Here is a 7,720-nt window from a genome sequence, read left to right as displayed (position 1 = left end):
CCCTGTTTCAGAAATTAAGAGGTTATAAGAGACATGGATGCTACAGAAACGGAAGGTTCACAGCCATTCATGAAGCCGTTGGTCTAACAGGGCTTTTCCGCACAGATCACTTCAGGGCCAGAAGCTGACGCAGGAGTCCCCATTCCCAAGATCCACATCATCTGCTCAGAACAGGCGATGATAGGCCAAGGGCTGTTTGCACCTCTGCACCAACACCATGCCCAAAGGGCTTATCCTGTCTCTGGTTACTCAGCAGGGCACCAAACACCAAGGATTTGGGTTTTCAGCTCAAAAAGGAAAACCAAAAATGACCTCCCTGCTGTAGCTGACACTGAGGCTTCTTTCCCAAGGTCTGAGTGAGCACTGAGTGCACCAGCTGCTCCGAAGCTCCTCTTGCCTTGCTGAGGTTTCCACCGAGAACTGTGGATCTGAATCCCCGGTCACAGCATTTGCCTCCTCCAAGCCTTGGATCTGTTTGGGCATTAGCGCCAAATCCCAGCGGATCCACACTGATCCCGCAGCCACCAGCGGCACCAGCTCCCTCAGCACAGCAAGTGACGGGGATGCAGCTCCCAGCAGAGGGGCAGTTTTAAGTGGTTGATGCTGGTGAGGAATTCGGAACAGGAGAATCAAAGGGAGGATTATTCAGAGACTCATTTTAACACCCAGAGGAGCAGAGCAAAGCCAGTGAAACTGGCAGGACCAAGAGAGTTTACAGGAGGACATTGGCCAGATGTGACATGAGCTGCTCTGTGTCCCTCCACCCCACACACTGCTTTGCCCCTGAGCACAGCCCATACTCTGACCAAGCCCCTGGGTCCTGCTGAGCCATATCCCAGCACTGACACTGTGACAGGTTCTCTCACAGCAACCTAACCAAGGCCAAGGTAACAACAACCATCCTTGGGAGGTCTGAGGAGCAGCCACATCCGCAGCAAACACTCAGCACTCCCGAGGCAGGTTTTCTCTCTCCCAGTGCCACTGCAGGAGCAAGCAATGCCGATGGGAAAACAGTCTCTGACACGGAAAGCGCAGAGCCCTTCTGACCACTCTCATGTGGGTAACTGGACTTCTTGCTCCGCAGACCCATCACTCTTCCTGGCCTGCTGCTACAAAGAGGAGACTTGCTAGACCAGTGCTGTGAAGAAGACATGAGAAAAAAGTCTCCCATGAAAAGCAGCACTGAGGAAGGCGCCTGGCAGACAGTGGGATGATCTGACATCCTGCAGAGCCAGGCGCTTATACTGGGGTGAACCCTGTGCAGATACTCCAGGCTGGGCAGAGATCAGCATCACTGCAAGGGTGTAAATAGAGTTATAGTGTAACGCTGATTCCAGTTTGCCCACTAACAACATTCCCATTCACTCAAGGAAGCATTCCCAGGAATGCTTCTGTTTGCTGTCTGGCAGCACAGGCTGTGTGTTTCTCCTCTGTTGAACCAACACTCCCGATAAATCAGGAGCCTCCCGGCTACTATCTCGATCTGGAGATACAAAGAGACCTCGCCTGTTCCACCAGACAGCATGGTCAAAGCAGGGATCCCAGGGAACCAGGACGCCTGGATTCCTGCCTGGCCCCTCTGCAAATGCTGGCAGAGGCACCACTGCACCCTTGGCATGCAAAGGGGGCCTGTCATGCACCCGCACTCCACTGAAACGGGCATGTTGATAAGCTCTACTCCCCGCGGATGTGATAAGATCAACCCTTGGAAGCAGTGTAACCACAGCAGGACAGCCTGCAGTGGGGTGTTCAACCTACACACAACACTCTACATGGAGCTGCACTCCTCTGGGTCAGGTCAGAGACAGGATCTCCCCTGGCTGGGCTGCATGATGCAGACACGCGCCCGGTGACAAGGGCACGCAGGCAGTCAGGGCAGAGCCAGGTTCTGCGCCCAAGAGCCAGTAACCTGGAGGGACCCCCAACGAAGCTGTGAAGCTCAGCTATTCTCGGGAACCAGTCACAACTTGCCTTGGTTTCAAGGCCTTCTCTTATCTTTTGTAGCAACTCGGGCTCATTGTGAAATCCTACCACTGGAGATGTTAACAGCCAGGATTTATGGCTTCTGTAGTTTCCCTTTAATAGCTTCAGCTGGGGAAGCACTGGCGAAGGATGAAAGATGCTGGTATGGGATGGATGTCAGGAGAAGACTTCAAAGACTTCCAATACATTGAGTCGCATTATGATACTCAGGATCCTTCTCTTACAACCATCCAACACCTTCAGGAGCCTCTCCCTCCTTAAACATAGGCTTCACCATTTGGACCCACAGTGAAGCACCTGCACCCCAGCTTTTGAGACTCTGCCCGAGAAGCCCCCGTTCAGTTGCTCCCATCAAGTTCCTCATGGTCTACATCACATCACAGAGCAGTAACTCTGCCCTTCCCCCAGACTGCCCCACATCCTTCACCCCCAAAGCCACTATCCCATGCCAACAGGCTCAGACCAGCGCAGCCACCACTACAAAATCCCATCTGCAGCAGGAGGTTTCATGGGAAAGCTGAGTGAATTCTGCTGCAAGGAGTAACTGGCCATAAGGAAAAGTCATCTGGAGTGTCAGGACAGAGGGAGCCTCAGAAGGGATTTTGCACGCTCATATCTATGGGTTGCATTGCCCTGTGGGCTAGTCACACTGTGAGAAAGTTTGCTCATGTGCATCTCCCACTACCCGCTAGTACAAAAGGATCTCAGACTAACTGGACTGGTCTGTCACACACTGTATGCCCGGAGGGCACGTAGCTGGGACGCAGGGACTACTGCGGTCCTGTGAGCTGCCTCCACATGTGCACAGTTTCTCCCTGCAAGGATCCCAGCAGGGAATTCACGCACTGGGTAGAGCAGCATTATTTCACACTCCTTCCCATGGCAGCTTTACTGCAGAGCTGACTCCGGCTCCACGTCCATGAAAAGCTCTAAAATTAGTTAGACCCCTTGAATCATCTCCCACTGAACACTTCAAACCCACCAACCCCTCACAGTGAATGTGCTGCTGTGTGTCCTTTACTGGCAAGTGGGTGCAGCAAGATGAAGAACCAACACTGTCTTAAAAATAACAAACCCAGAACACAAACTACAGGAACTCCCATTCCCTATAAGTAATACTGCCTGAGGAGATTAAAACCAAGAAGTAGCTGAAGCAGCATATGCCTGCCTACACCTTATACCCACACAGACAAGCAGGAGCTGTAAAAGCTCTTGGCACTTCCCTACCCCGTGTCCTTGCATGGTGCATCCTAGCTTCACACGCTTGTTTGTCACAGGCAATGCCACCAGCAAGCAACCAGCAGCTCAAGTTGTCCAAGTGCCCTGAATGACAAGAAAAGCAGCACAAGCTTCATCATTCAGCTTTGTCTCAACCACAGCTGGAGCCCACGCAGACAGATCAACCCCTTCAGATCAAATGCAAAGTCCCAGCTACAAGCCACAGTGTCGGTTCAAACCCAACACAACTTTGTCAGACTGGTGTAACCTCAGCCAGCATCGGCAGAGATCGACAGGAGTCACTGCGGCCAGCAGAGCTCAGCAAGCCGACTTCCTCAGGGTACATGCCCTTGTCCTCAAGCACCCCCTGTGCTACAGCAACCCCAGCTCCCTCCTCACCCCATGGGACACAGGACAAGGCGCAGCAGTGCTGGGACTCGGGAGCGACACGTACTCTGCTGCCAGCGAGTACATCAGCTGAGCTTTGCCCTCCATCAGTCAAGAGGGAGATGACTGCCCATGATACTTCCCTTTTTGAGTTTCCTCGGTGGTAGCTACAGATGGAAAACACTACCAAAACCTTTTAAAGGAAATTATTCCCCTTTTAAGAAAGCAAAAGTGAGACACTACAAATGGGAACAGCTTGCCCAACACAGACAAGACATGATCTCATGGCCCCCAGAGTCAAGTCTAGGGAACTAGTGTCCAGACCACCCTCCTTCCCTGCTAGACTCTTCCCAACCAGAACTTTACCCCAGAAACAACCTCCAGTGACTGTGCAGCTCCAGAGCAACAGCTCAACTTGTTGGCTGGTCACAGGGCCCAGCTCTACCGCTTTATGTTAAAGCCACTTGGTCTCTAAGGAGACTCCAGCCGTGGGCAGCGAGTTGTTCAGGAGGAGGACTGGGGTCTGGGCTGGGCTGCTCTGTTCTAAAACCAGGAGCCAGCTGCAGCCAAGCTCCACATCCAGATTAAAGCATCACACAGCAAAGGTTGCAGCAGGGGTATTGAACCAAAGGAGGAACAGGAGCAGAAGCTGTCAAGGATGGAAGATCCTTAATGCTGGGAACAAGAAGAGGCAGTCAGGACTGACAGGTTTATATGCTGGGCAAGAGCCTGACCAACAAGTTCCTGTTCCCAGTTCATGTCACTCTTCAAACCTGACAGAAGTTAAAAAGGTTAAAATAATGGCTATCTGCTCCTGGGTTCTGCTCCCACTGCAACCACCAACTTCTTGTAAGATACTGAGCAAACCCATTTCTGCAACCCACAGTCCATCTTCCCAATGGGAAGGACTGGATCGGGAGGTGCAAAATGCTCATCAATCAGGTCAGATCAGAACCCCCACTTGCTGTTGACTGAGCTGCCCATTCACCACACTATAAACCTGCTACCTTCAAGAGTTGGACTATCAACAGCAGCTCCTCACCATCAGCATTTTAAAATCACACAGCAGCTAAAATCTGGCCATGTTCTAAATGCAGAGCTCAGCACCGCAAATGCTTTCTCCTCTACCCTGCATTCAACTCAGGCATGGGCAGAAAGGGCCGTTTTAACCAGCGTAACCTTCAAACTCATTAAAAGCAGCAGTATCACTTTCATCAGACTCTTTAAAATAAGAATTCCGTGTGCAAACTGACAAAGTCATTCTCCTAGGTCCTGCCAAGCCCTTTGCCGTAGGCAAAGGAGTTGAGACGTCCCTTAGCATCAATTTTGTTTGTTTATTTATAAAGTTCACGTTTGATCTTTGTTTAGCAACTGTTTTCATCTCTCTGTCTGGTGGCAAGAACACAGCAGTTCTTCTCTTGACTCAAAGAATCATGAGTTCTCTTTTTCCAGCTCTGGAAGCCATCCAGCAGCAGCTTTGAGAGCTCATCAGGATTTTAGCAAGGCCAAGTGCAGTAGGATCTGCAGGGAGAAGGGTTCTCTTACCTCTCATTTCTCACATGCAGCTAAAAGCTGGGCTCTATGTTGCCTTCAGTTAACACTGTTCAGGAATGATCTCGTGATACTGATTTACCCCCCCCATCTCTGTGATCACAAGCCCAGGTTGCTCAGCCAACACGTGCTTCTGGCACGCTTGGACAAATGCTAACCGAGACTGAAAGCTTTGGAATCATAGAATAGTTAGGGTTGGAAAGGACCTTTGCTGCATCTTCTCTCAGTAGAGATTACAGTGCTCCGAGTCTCACCACCATGCCTACGGACTGCAGGAGACCACTACAAATCCAAGCGTTTGGGTGTGAACTATTCTGCAGCTCAAGGTCAATCTTGCTCTTGCAAAATGAATTCAGTGAAGGAAGTAAAGCCCTCAAGCAGCAGTTCGTGAATGTTTGTGATCAAAAGGTCACTCGCCTTCTCATGGGCCATTCACCGTCAACACTATCCCACACTTCATGTAAGCCCATCCAAGGCTTTCCACTGAGAAGAGTTTGGGAACCACTACAGTTAAGCATACTCTTGATTCATGAGTCACGACATCCACCCTTTCTCCTGGAGACTTTCAGAGACAGCAAAAATGTTTAGACATTCAGCTCATACTCAGCCTTCATTGCAACGAGTGTCCAAAAGCCCTCAGGCAACCACGTCAAATGTGTACCTTTTCCATCCCACTCAATACAAAGGTTTGTCCAGGGTTCTTTTTCCTTCCATAAAAATCTCAACTACCCTCTGACAAATTGCTTTATTCCTACACCAGCAAGTACTCAACAGATACTTTCAGGGTCTCCTCTGCCTTTTAGCTACTGTATCGTGCTGCTGTTTGTAAGAAAACTGAGTTGAGGAAGTAATTGCAAAACTGTTTCTGGAATTTCCACAGCACAATTTATACTACTGAAGCTTTTGGCAAACAGCATGTTTTAGCATCTTTGTGATAAGAAAACTGGAGCTCTGATAAAATGAGCTAAGTGCTGAAGGAACAAACCAAGATACCTCAGATCAATTGGAAACATGTAGAAATATTGAACTGTGCTAACAAAATTCTAGCTTATTTCTAGGAACCTCATACTGAAATGTCACGAAAATAAGCTGATGCATATCTAAAATAGTATTTCCAAACAGGGTGCCAATACTTCAAGTCTAGTGCCATTAAAAACACACCTCAAGGTGAAGCAGCCACTCGACATCACTCAATCTCCCCTGGCTTCGTATCAGAGACTAACAGCAGCTTCCAGTATTACCATTAGATTAACTCAGGATAGGGCAGAGAGCAAACAGAAGGAAAACGATCACTTATATTTAACTTTCGGGTTGGGAGAGGGGAGAAGAGAGGCAGAGCACTTCACAGGAGTCACTGCAATCCTCTCACTGCACTCAGTCCTTAAAACCAAGGTGAACAGGTATCAACTGCTTAGCACGGTTCAGGTGTTCCAGATCCTAAACCATTGGAGCTCACTACAAATCTCCACATTAGTTTTCCTCAGGAATGTGGCCACATTTTTGGAGAGGTAAAACAGAGCTACGAAACCTGGATTCAAGCCAAGGTTAAGGTTATTCAGATCAGAGCTGTCCCTGAGAACAGGGCGAATGTAGTGGTCAGAAACAAGGATGAAATGTTCAGCCTCACGTAGCTCCCCTCAAGCTTTTACATTCTTCCCATTGCCCACAGCCAGCAGCTACACAGAACCATTTAGAAGTGGGCTCCAGAGCTTCCACTGAAGCCAAAATCCAGTTGTTTCTTGCTAGGACATCCAGGAGGAACCTTCCATACCAGACTGAGCAGTCACCTGAGGTGTCTTAGAAACAGAATCTAGCAAACCTATAAAGGTTACCAGCCAGTCAAAAGCAGCTCTCACAGCGAATCATAATTATACAAAATACTTTTCACATATGCTACAACTACTGCCTTTGCCATGCAGGACTGGCATCATCTTCACAGCTCAACACCATTCCTTTTCAGCGTGCTCTTCACATGAAGAGGGTGTTAGACCACCTTCAGGTCCACCCCATTGCATTTCGTGGAAGTATGTGACCAAACTCCAGCAAGGTGACTGCAAAACCCACCTTGATCATGAACCCCACAGTCAGTAAAAGCATACAGTGATACAAGTATGTAATCCTACCAAGGGATTAATTGCTGGATTAGCTACAAACACATCTATTACTTTCCTGCACACACTCAAACCCAGATGATAGCATCCCAGATTACAGGCTCCAGGAATGTCTTCTGGATTCCGCAAATCAGACCCTAGATACTCCTTAAAGACTCAGAAGACAGAGATTGACATGATAATGCTCAGAAGTTTTGAAGTAAACTTCCACCAGTGGCTGGTGGTCTTTGCTCTGCAGACCTAGGACCTGGTTAACACCCATTAAGAAGAGCAGGGTAATCCTCGTACAGGTGATTACCCAGCTGCTTGAGACACACCTGAAAGCAAAGACAGTGGGAAACATGGCTGGAACACTCATCGTTTCTGTAGAGAAGTCATTATTTCTCAACTTGTTCTTAATTTTGAGAAAGTTTTTAACTTTAAGAGCACAACAACTAGTTAGAATGATAGAAACAACATATTCTGCCTTA

The sequence above is a fragment of the Strigops habroptila genome, chromosome 12 (assembly GCF_004027225.2).
Source record: "Strigops habroptila isolate Jane chromosome 12, bStrHab1.2.pri, whole genome shotgun sequence".
NCBI lineage: Eukaryota > Metazoa > Chordata > Aves > Psittaciformes > Psittacidae > Strigops > Strigops habroptila.
The sequence above is the reverse complement of the archived record's forward strand: the minus strand, read 5'-3'. Positions refer to the sequence as shown.